Source organism: Diabrotica undecimpunctata, unplaced genomic scaffold (assembly GCF_040954645.1).
Source record: "Diabrotica undecimpunctata isolate CICGRU unplaced genomic scaffold, icDiaUnde3 ctg00000568.1, whole genome shotgun sequence".
NCBI lineage: Eukaryota > Metazoa > Arthropoda > Insecta > Coleoptera > Chrysomelidae > Diabrotica > Diabrotica undecimpunctata.
Window position 1 is genome coordinate 2743927 of NW_027311885.1, and position 13838 is coordinate 2757764.

Here is a 13838-nt window from a genome sequence, read left to right on the forward strand (position 1 = left end):
ATCTCTGCGAGCCGAACGGACACACACAGACTCACACAAACACACGCACACACGCACACACACGCACCCACACACACGCACACGCACACGCACACACTCTCCACCTCTCGACTCCTATCCATTAGCCGCCTCTTAAGACAGGCAGGGCCTTCTTGCCACGGCCGAAATCCTATCTCTGCGAGCCGAGCGGACAAACACACACACTCACACACACACACACACACATACACTCTTCACCTCTCGAATCCTACCTTTTAGTCGCCTCTTACGAGAGGCAGGGCCTTCTTGCCCCGGCCGTATTCATATCTCTGCAAGCCGAACGGACACACACACTTATACACACACACTCACACACGCACAAACACACATACACGCACCCACGCACACACACATACACTCTTCACCTATCGACTACTACCAATTCGTCGCTCCTTACAGCAAGCATGGCCTTTTTGCCACGGCCGTATTCTTATCTCTGCAAGCCGAACGGACACACACACATACTCACACACGCACACACACACGCACACACGCACACACACACATACACTCTTCACCTCTCGGCTCCTACTTATTACTCGCCTCTTACGACAGGCAGGGCCTTCTTGCCACGGCTGTGTTCTTATCTCTGCGAGCCGACCGCACACACACACACTCACACACTCACATACACACACACTTAAACACGCACGCACACGTACACGCACACACTCTCCACCTCTCGACTCCTATCCATTAGTCGCCTCTTACGACAGGCAGGGCCTTCTTGCTACGGACGTGTTCTTATCTCTGCGGGCCAAAGGGACACACACACACACTCGCACACACACATACACACACATACACGCTTTACCTCTCGACTCCTACCCATTAGTCGCCTCTTACGACATTCAGGGACTTCTTGCCACGGCCGTGTTCTTATCTCTGCGAGCCGAACGGACACACATACACTCACACACACACGCACACACGCACACACACGCACCCACACACACGCACACGCACACGCACACACTCTCCATCTCTCGACTAATATCCATTAGCCGCCTCTTAAGACAGGCAGGGCCTTCTTACCACGGCCGTAATCTTATCTCTGTGAGCCGAGCGGACAAAGACACACACTCACACACACACACATACACTCTTCACCTCTCGACCCCTACCTTTTAGTCGCCTCTTACGAGAGGCAGGGCCTTCTTGCCCCGGCAGTATTCATATCTCTGCAAGCCGAACGGACACACACACTTATACACACACACTCACACACGCACAAACACACACACGCACACACGCACACACACATACACTCTTCACCTCTCGACTCCTACCTTTTAGTCGCCTCTTACGATAAGCAGGGCCTTCTTGCCGCGGTCGTGTTCTCATCTCTGCAAGCCAAACTAACACACACACATACTCACACACGCACACACACGCACACACACACGCACACACGCACACACACACATACACTCTTGACCTCTCGACTCCTACTTATTAGTTGACCCTTACAAGAGGCAGGGCCTTCTGGCCTCGGCCGTATTCTTATCTCTGCAAGCCAAACGGACACACACACATACACACACACTCACACACGCCCACACACGCACACACGCACACACACACACATACACTCTTCACCTCTCGACTCCTACCCATTATTCTCCTCTTACGACAGGCAGGGACTTCTTGCCACGGCCGTGTTCTTATCTCTGCAAGTCGAACGGACACACACACATACTCACACACGCACACACACACGCACACACGCACACACACACACATACACTCTTCACCTCTCGACTCCTACCCATTATTCTCCTATTACGACAGGCAGGGACTTCTTGCCACGGCCGTGTTCTTATCTCTGCAAGCCGAACGGACACACACACACACGCACACACACACACGCACACGCACACACTCTCCACCGCTCGACTCCTACCCATTAGTCGTTTCTTACGACAGACAGGGCCTTCTTGCCTCGGCCGTATTCTTATCTCTGCAAGCCAAACGGACACACACACACACACACAAACACACACACATACTCACACACGCACAAACACACGCACACACACAAAGACACATACACTCTTCACCTCTCGACTCCTATTCATTAGTCGCCTCTTACGACAGGCAGGGACTTCTTGCCACGGCCGTGTTCTTATCTCTGCAAGCCGAACGGACACACACACACACGCACACACAAACACACGCACACAGGCACAAAGGCACACACGCAAACGCACACGCACACGCACACACTCTCCACCTCTCGATTCCTATCCATTAGTCGCCTCTTAAGACAGGCAGGGCCTTCTTGCCACGGACGTATTTTTATCTCTGCGAGCCGAACGGACACACACACACACGCACAGACAAACACACGCACACAGGCACACACGCACACACGCACACGTACACGCACACGCACACACTCTCCACCTCTCGACTCCTATCCATTAGTCGCCTCTTAAGACAGGCAGGGCCTTCTTGCCTCGGCCGTATTCTTATCTCTGCAAGCCAAACGGACACACACACATACACACACACTCACACACGCCCACACACGCACACACGCACACACACACATACACTCTTCACCTCTCGACTCCTACCCATTATTCTCCTCTTACGACAGGCAGGGACTTCTTGCCACGGCCGTGTTCTTATCTCTGCAAGCCGAACAGACACACACACATACTTACACACGCACACACACACGCACACACGCACACACACACATACACTCTTCACCTCTCGACTCCTACCCATTATTCTCCTATTACGACAGGCAGGGACTTCTTGCCACGGCCGTGTTCTTATCTCTGCAAGCCGAACGGACACACACACACACGCACACACACACACGCACACGCACACACTCTCCACCGCTCGACTCCTACCCATTAGTCGTTTCTTACGACAGGCAGGGCCTTCTTGCCTCGGCCGTATTCTTATCTCTGCAAGCCAAACGGACACACACACACACACACACAAACACACACACATACTCACACACGCACAAACACACGCACACACACAAAGACACATACACTCTTCACCTCTCGACTCCTATTCATTAGTCGCCTCTTATGACAGGCAGGGACTTCTTGCCACGGCCGTGTTCTTATCTCTGCAAGCCGAACGGACACACACATACACACACACACACACACACGCACACACGCACGCACACATGCACACACACATACACTCACACACACACAAACACGCACATACGCACACACACATACATTCTTCACCTCTCGACTCCTACCTATTAGTCGTCTCTCACGACAGGCAGGGCCTTCTTGCCTTGGCCGTGTTCTTATCACTGCAAGCCGAACGGACACACACACATACTCACACACGCACACACACACGCACACACGCACACAAACATACACTCTTTATCTCTCGACTCCTACCTATTAGTCGCCTCTTACGATAGACAGGGCCTTGTTGCCTCGGTCGTGTTCTTATTTCTGCAAGCCAAACTAACACACACACATACTCACACACGCACACACACACGCACACACGCACACACACATACACTTTTCACCTCTCGACTCCTACTTATTAGTCGCCACTCTTCGCCTCTCGACTCCTATCCATTAGTCGCCCCGTACGATTTGCATCGCTTTCTTGCCACGGCTGTTTTCTTATCTCTGCAAGCTGAAGGGACACACACACATACATACACACACACTCACAAACACACACACACACACACGCACGCACACACGCACACACACATACACTCACACACACACAAACACGCCCACACGCACACACACATACATTCTTCACCTCTCGACTCCTACCTATTAGTCGCCTCTTACGATAGGCAGGGCCTTTTTGCCTTGGCCGTGTTCTTATCACTGCAAGCCGAACGGACACACACACACATACTCACACACGCACACACACACGCACACACGCACACAAACATACACTCTTCACCTCTCGACTCCTACCTATTAGTCGCCTCTTACGATAGGCAGGGCCTTCTTGCCTCAGTCGTGTTCTTATTTCTGCAAGCCGAACTAACACACACACATACTCACACACGCACACACACACGCACACACGCACACACACACATACACTCTTCACCTCTCGACTCCTACCAATTAGTCGCCTCTTACGATAGGCAGGGCCTTCTTGCCTTGGCCGTGTTCTTATCACTGCAAGCCGAACGGACACACACACATACTCACACACGCACACATACACGCACACACGCACACAAACATACACTCTTCACCTTTCGACTCCTACCTATTAGTCGCCTCTTACGATAGGCAGGGCCTTCTTGCCTCGGTCGTGTTCTTATTTCTGCAAGCCGAACTAACACACACACATACTCACACACGCACACACACACGCACACACGCACACACACACATACACTCTTCACCTCTCGACTCCTACTTATTACTTGCCTCTTACGACAGGCAGGGCCTTCTTGCCACGGCTGTGTTCTTATCTCTGCGAGCCGACCGCACACACACACACTCACACACTCACATACACACACACATAAACACGCACGCACACGTACACGCACACACTCTCCATCTCTCGACTCCTATCCATTAGTCGCCTCTTACGACAGGCAGGGCCTTCTTGCTACGGACGTGTTCTTATCTCTGCGTGCCAAACGGACACACACACACACACACTCGCACACACACATACACACACATACACGCTTCACCTCTCGACTCCTACCCATTAGTCGCCTCTTACGACATTCAGGGACTTCTTGCCACGGCCGTGTTCTTATCTCTGCGAGCCGAACGGACACACACACACTCACACAAACACACGCACACACGCACACACGCACACACACGCACCCACACACACGCACACGCACACGCACACACTCTCCACCTCTCGACTCCTACCTTTTAGTCGCCTCTTACGAGAGGCAGGGCCTTCTTGCCCCGGCTGTATTCATATCTCTGCAAGCCGAACGGACACACACACTTATATACACACACTCACACACGCACAAACACACACACGCACACACGCACACACACATACACTCTTCACCTCTCGACTCCTACCTTTTAGTCGCCTCTTACGATAAGCAGTGCCTTCTTGCCGCGGTCGTGTTCTCATCTCTGCAAGCCAAACTAACACACACACACTCACACACGCCCACACACGCACACACGCACACACACATACACACACATACACGCTTCACCTCTCGACTCCTACCCATTAGTCGCCTCTTACGACATTCAGGGACTTCTTGCCACGGCCGTGTTCTTATCTCTGCGAGCCGAACGGACACACACAGACTCACACAAACACACGCACACACGCACACACACGCACCCACACACACGCACACGCACACGCACACACTCTCCACCTCTCGACTCCTATCCATTAGCCGCCTCTTAAGACAGGCAGGGCCTTCTTGCCACGGCCGTAATCCTATCTCTGCGAGCCGAGCGGACAAACACACACACTCACACACACACACACACACATACACTCTTCACCTCTCGAATCCTACCTTTTAGTCGCCTCTTACGAGAGGCAGGGCCTTCTTGCCCCGGCCGTATTCATATCTCTGCAAGCCGAACGGACACACACACTTATACACACACACTCACACACGCACAAACACACATACACGCACACACGCACACACACATACACTCTTCACCTATCGACTACTACCAATTAGTCGCTCCTTACAGCAAGCATGGCCTTTTTGCCACGGCCGTATTCTTATCTCTGCAAGCCGAACGGACACACACACATACTCACACACGCACACACACACGCACACACGCACACACACACATACACTCTTCACCTCTCGGCTCCTACTTATTACTCGCCTCTTACGACAGGCAGGGCCTTCTTGCCACGGCTGTGTTCTTATCTCTGCGAGCCGACCGCACACACACACACTCACACACTCACATACACACACACTTAAACACGCACGCACACGTACACGCACACACTCTCCACCTCTCGACTCCTATCCATTAGTCGCCTCTTACGACAGGCAGGGCCTTCTTGCTACGGACGTGTTCTTATCTCTGCGGGCCAAAGGGACACACACACACACACTCGCACACACACATACACACACATACACGCTTTACCTCTCGACTCCTACCCATTAGTCGCCTCTTACGACATTCAGGGACTTCTTGCCACGGCCGTGTTCTTATCTCTGCGAGCCGAACGGACACACATACACTCACACACACACACGCACACACGCACACACACGCACCCACACACACGCACACGCACACGCACACACTCTCCATCTCTCGACTAATATCCATTAGCCGCCTCTTAAGACAGGCAGGGCCTTCTTACCACGGCCGTAATCTTATCTCTGCGAGCCGAGCGGACAAAGACACACACTCACACACACACACATACACTCTTCACCTCTCGACCCCTACCTTTTAGTCGCCTCTTACGAGAGGCAGGGCCTTCTTGCCCCGGCAGTATTCATATCTCTGCAAGCCGAACGGACACACACACTTATACACACACACTCACACACGCACAAACACACACACGCACACACGCACACACACACATACTCACACACGCACACACACGCACACACACACGCACACACGCACACACACACATACACTCTTGACCTCTCGACTCCTACTTATTAGTTGACCCTTACAAGAGGCAGGGCCTTCTGGCCTCGGCCGTATTCTTATCTCTGCAAGCCAAACGGACACACACACATACACACACACTCACACACGCCCACACACGCACACACGCACACACACACACATACACTCTTCACCTCTCGACTCCTACCCATTATTCTCCTCTTACGACAGGCAGGGACTTCTTGCCACGGCCGTGTTCTTATCTCTGCAAGTCGAACGGACACACACACATACTCACACACGCACACACACACGCACACACGCACACACACACATACACTCTTCACCTCTCGACTCCTACCCATTATTCTCCTATTACGACAGGCAGGGACTTCTTGCCACGGCCGTGTTCTTATCTCTGCAAGCCGAACGGACACACACACACACGCACACACACACACGCACACGCACACACTCTCCACCGCTCGACTCCTACCCATTAGTCGTTTCTTACGACAGGCAGGGCCTTCTTGCCTCGGCCGTATTCTTATCTCTGCAAGCCAAACGGACACACACACACACACAAACACACACACATACTCACACACGCACAATCACACGCACACACACAAAGACACATACACTCTTCACCTCTCGACTCCTATTCATTAGTCGCCTCTTACGACAGGCAGGGACTTCTTGCCACGGCCGTGTTCTTATCTCTGCAAGCCGAACGGACACACACACACGCACACACAAACACACGCACACAGGCACAAAGGCACACACGCAAACGCACACGCACACGCACACACTCTCCACCTCTCGATTCCTATCCATTAGTCGCCTCTTAAGACAGGCAGGGCCTTCTTGCCACGGACGTATTTTTATCTCTGCGAGCCGAACGGACACACACACACACGCACAGACAAACACACGCACACAGGCACACACGCACACACGCACACGTACACGCACACGCACACACTCTCCACCTCTCGACTCCTATCCATTAGTCGCCTCTTAAGACAGGCAGGGCCTTCTTGCCTCGGCCGTATTCTTATCTCTGCAAGCCAAACGGACACACACACATACACACACACTCACACACGCCCACACACGCACACACGCACACACACACACATACACTCTTCACCTCTCGACTCCTACCCATTATTCTCCTCTTACGACAGGCAGGGACTTCTTGCCACGGCCGTGTTCTTATCTCTGCAAGCCGAACAGACACACACACATACTCACACACGCACACACACACGCACACACGCACACACACACATACACTCTTCACCTCTCGACTCCTACCCATTATTCTCCTATTACGACAGGCAGGGACTTCTTGCCACGGCCGTGTTCTTATCTCTGCAAGCCGAACGGACACACACACACACGCACACACACACACGCACACGCACACACTCTCCACCGCTCGACTCCTACCCATTAGTCGTTTCTTACGACAGGCAGGGCCTTCTTGCCTCGGCCGTATTCTTATCTCTGCAAGCCAAACGGACACACACACACACACACACAAACACACACACATACTCACACACGCACAAACACACGCACACACACAAAGACACATACACTCTTCACCTCTCGACTCCTATTCATTAGTCGCCTCTTACGACAGGCAGGGACTTCTTGCCACGGCCGTGTTCTTATCTCTGCAAGCCGAACGGACACACACACACACGCACACACAAACACACGCACACAGGCACAAACGCACACACGCAAACGCACACGCACACGCACACACTCTCCACCTCTCGATTCCTATCCATTAGTCGCCTCTTAAGACAGGCAGGGCCTTCTTGCCACGGACGTATTTTTATCTCTGCGAGCCGAACGGACACACACACACACGCACAGACAAACACACGCACACAGGCACACACGCACACACGCACACGTACACGCACACGCACACACTCTCCACCTCTCGACTCCTATCCATTAGTCGCCTCTTAAGACAGGCAGGGCCTTCTTGCCTCGGCCGTATTCTTATCTCTGCAAGCCAAACGGACACACACACATACACACACACACACACTCACACACACAAGCACGCACACACGCACACACACGCACACACACAAATACACTTTTCACCCCTCGACTCCTACCCATTAGTCGCCTCTTACGACAGGCATGGCCTTCTTGCCTCGGCCGTATTCTTATCTCTGCGAACCGAATGGACACACACATACATACACACATACATTTACACACGCACAAACACACACACACCCACACACGCACACACACATACACATACACTATTCACCTCTCGACTCCTACCTATTAGTCGCCCCTTACAAGAGGCAGGGCCTTCTTGCCTCGGCCGTATTCTAATCTTTGCGAACCGAATGGACACACACATACATACAAACACATATTTACACACGCACAAACACACACACACCCACACACGCACACACACATACACATACACTCTTAACCTCTCGACTCCTACCCATTAGTCGCCTCTTACGACATTCAGGGACTTCTTGCCACGGACGTATTCTTATCTCTGCAAGCCGAACGGACACACACACATACTCACACACGCACACACACACGCACACACGTACACACACACATACACTCTTCACCTCTCGACTCCTACCCATTAGTCGCCTCTTACGACAGGCAGGGCCTTCTTGCCACGGCCGTGTTCTCATTTCAGCGAGCCGACCGGACACACACACACGCACACACAAACACACGCACACAGGCACAAACGCACACACGCAATCGCACACGCACACGCACACACTCTCCACCTCTCGACTCCTATCCATTAGTCGTCTCTTAAGACAGGCAGGGCCTTCTTGCAACGAACGCATTCTTATCTCTGCGAGCCGAACGGACACACACACACTCACACACTCACATACACACACACTTAAACACGCACGCACACGTACACGCACACACTCTCCACCTCTCGACTCCTATCCATTAGTCGCCTCTTACGACAGGCAGGGCCTTCTTGCTACGGACGTGTTCTTATCTCTGCGGGCCAAACGGACACACACACACACACTCGCACACACACATACACACACATACACGCTTTACCTCTCGACTCCTACCCATTAGTCGCCTCTTACGACATTCAGGGACTTCTTGCCACGGCCGTGTTCTTATCTCTGCGAGCCGAACGGACACACATACACTCACACACACACACGCACACACGCACACACACGCACCCACACACACGCACACGCACACGCACACACTCTCCATCTCTCGACTAATATCCATTAGCCGCCTCTTAAGACAGGCAGGGCCTTCTTACCACGGCCGTAATCTTATCTCTGCGAGCCGAGCGGACAAAGACACACACTCACACACACACACATACACTCTTCACCTCTCGACCCCTACCTTTTAGTCGCCTCTTACGAGAGGCAGGGCCTTCTTGCCCCGGCAGTATTCATATCTCTGCAAGCCGAACGGACACACACACTTATACACACACACTCACACACGCACAAACACACACACGCACACACGCACACACACATACACTCTTCACCTCTCGACTCCTACCTTTTAGTCGCCTCTTACGATAAGCAGGGCCTTCTTGCCGCGGTCGTGTTCTCATCTCTGCAAGCCAAACTAACACACACACATACTCACACACGCACACACACGCACACACACACGCACACACGCACACACACACATACACTCTTGACCTCTCGACTCCTACTTATTAGTTGACCCTTACAAGAGGCAGGGCCTTCTGGCCTCGGCCGTATTCTTATCTCTGCAAGCCAAACGGACACACACACATACACACACACTCACACACGCCCACACACGCACACACGCACACACACACACATACACTCTTCACCTCTCGACTCCTACCCATTATTCTCCTCTTACGACAGGCAGGGACTTCTTGCCACGGCCGTGTTCTTATCTCTGCAAGTCGAACGGACACACACACATACTCACACACGCACACACACACGCACACACGCACACACACACATACACTCTTCACCTCTCGACTCCTACCCATTATTCTCCTATTACGACAGGCAGGGACTTCTTGCCACGGCCGTGTTCTTATCTCTGCAAGCCGAACGGACACACACACACACGCACACACACACACGCACACGCACACACTCTCCACCGCTCGACTCCTACCCATTAGTCGTTTCTTACGACAGGCAGGGCCTTCTTGCCTCGGCCGTATTCTTATCTCTGCAAGCCAAACGGACACACACACACACACACAAACACACACACATACTCACACACGCACAAACACACGCACACACACAAAGACACATACACTCTTCACCTCTCGACTCCTATTCATTAGTCGCCTCTTACGACAGGCAGGGACTTCTTGCCACGGCCGTGTTCTTATCTCTGCAAGCCGAACGGACACACACACACACGCACACACAAACACACGCACACAGGCACAAACGCACACACGCAAACGCACACGCACACGCACACACTCTCCACCTCTCGATTCCTATCCATTAGTCGCCTCTTAAGACAGGCAGGGCCTTCTTGCCACGGACGTATTTTTATCTCTGCGAGCCGAACGGACACACACACACACGCACAGACAAACACACGCACACAGGCACACACGCACACACGCACACGTACACGCACACGCACACACTCTCCACCTCTCGACTCCTATCCATTAGTCGCCTCTTAAGACAGGCAGGGCCTTCTTGCCTCGGCCGTATTCTTATCTCTGCAAGCCAAACGGACACACACACATACACACACACTCACACACGCCCACACACGCACACACGCACACACACACACATACACTCTTCACCTCTCGACTCCTACCCATTATTCTCCTCTTACGACAGGCAGGGACTTCTTGCCACGGCCGTGTTCTTATCTCTGCAAGCCGAACAGACACACACACATACTCACACACGCACACACACACGCACACACGCACACACACACACATACACTCTTCACCTCTCGACTCCTACCCATTATTCTCCTATTACGACAGGCAGGGACTTCTTGCCACGGCCGTGTTCTTATCTCTGCAAGCCGAACGGACACACACACACACGCACACACACACACGCACACGCACACACTCTCCACCGCTCGACTCCTACCCATTAGTCGTTTCTTACGACAGGCAGGGCCTTCTTGCCTCGGCCGTATTCTTATCTCTGCAAGCCAAACGGACACACACACACACACACAAACACACACACATACTCACACACGCACAAACACACGCACACACACAAAGACACATACACTCTTCACCTCTCGACTCCTATTCATTAGTCGCCTCTTACGACAGGCAGGGACTTCTTGCCACGGCCGTGTTCTTATCTCTGCAAGCCGAACGGACACACACACACACGCACACACAAACACACGCACACAGGCACAAACGCACACACGCAAACGCACACGCACACGCACACACTCTCCACCGCTCGACTCCTACCCATTAGTCGTTTCTTACGACAGGCAGGGCCTTCTTGCCTCGGCCGTATTCTTATCTCTGCAAGCCAAACGGACACACACACACACACACACAAACACACACACATACTCACACACGCACAAACACACGCACACACACAAAGACACATACACTCTTCACCTCTCGACTCCTATCCATTAGTCGCCTCTTAAGACAGGCAGGGCCTTCTTGCCTCGGCCGTATTCTTATCTCTGCAAGCCAAACGGACACACACACATACACACACACACACTCACACACACAAGCACGCACACACGCACACACACGCACACACACACAAATACACTTTTCACCCCTCGACTCCTACCCATTAGTCGCCTCTTACGACAGGCATGGCCTTCTTGCCTCGGCCGTATTCTTATCTCTGCGAACCGAATGGACACACACATACATACACACATACATTTACACACGCACAAACACACACACACCCACACACGCACACACACATACACATACACTATTCACCTCTCGACTCCTACCTATTAGTCGCCCCTTACAAGAGGCAGGGCCTTCTTGCCTCGGCCGTATTCTAATCTTTGCGAACCGAATGGACACACACATACATACAAACACATATTTACACACGCACAAACACACACACACCCACACACGCACACACACATACACATACACTCTTAACCTCTCGACTCCTACCCATTAGTCGCCTCTTACGACATTCAGGGACTTCTTGCCACGGACGTATTCTTATCTCTGCAAGCCGAACGGACACACACACATACTCACACACGCACACACACACGCACACACGTACACACACACATACACTCTTCACCTCTCGACTCCTACCCATTAGTCGCCTCTTACGACAGGCAGGGCCTTCTTGCCACGGCCGTGTTCTCATTTCAGCGAGCCGACCGGACACACACACACGCACACACAAACACACGCACACAGGCACAAACGCACACACGCAATCGCACACGCACACGCACACACTCTCCACCTCTCGACTCCTATCCATTAGTCGTCTCTTAAGACAGGCAGGGCCTTCTTGCAACGAACGCATTCTTATCTCTGCGAGCCGAACGGACACACACACACACACTCACACACAAAAACACACACGCAAGCACAAATACACTATTCACCTCTCGACTTCTACCCATTATTCTCCTCTTACGACAGGCCTTCTTGCCACGGCCGTGTTCTTATCTCTGCAAGCCGAACGGACACACACACACACGCACACACAAACACACGCACACAGGCACACACGCACACACGCACACGCACACCCACACGCACACACTCTCCACCTCTCGATTCCTATCCATTAGTCGCCTCTTAAGACAGGCAGGGCCTTCTTGCCACGGACGTATTCTTATCTCTGCGAGCCGAACGGACACACACACACACGCACAGACAAACACACGCACACAGGCACACACACACACACGCGCGCACACACACATACACTCTTCACCTCTCGACTCCTATCCATTAGTCGCCTCTTAAGACAGGCAGGGTCTTCTTGCCTCGGCCGTATTCTTATCTCTGCAAGCCAAACGGACACACACACACATACACACAGACACATACACTCTTCACCTCTCGACTCCTACCCATTAGTCACCTCTTACGACAGGCATGGCCTTCTTGAAACCGCTGATTTCTTATCTCTGCGAGCCAAA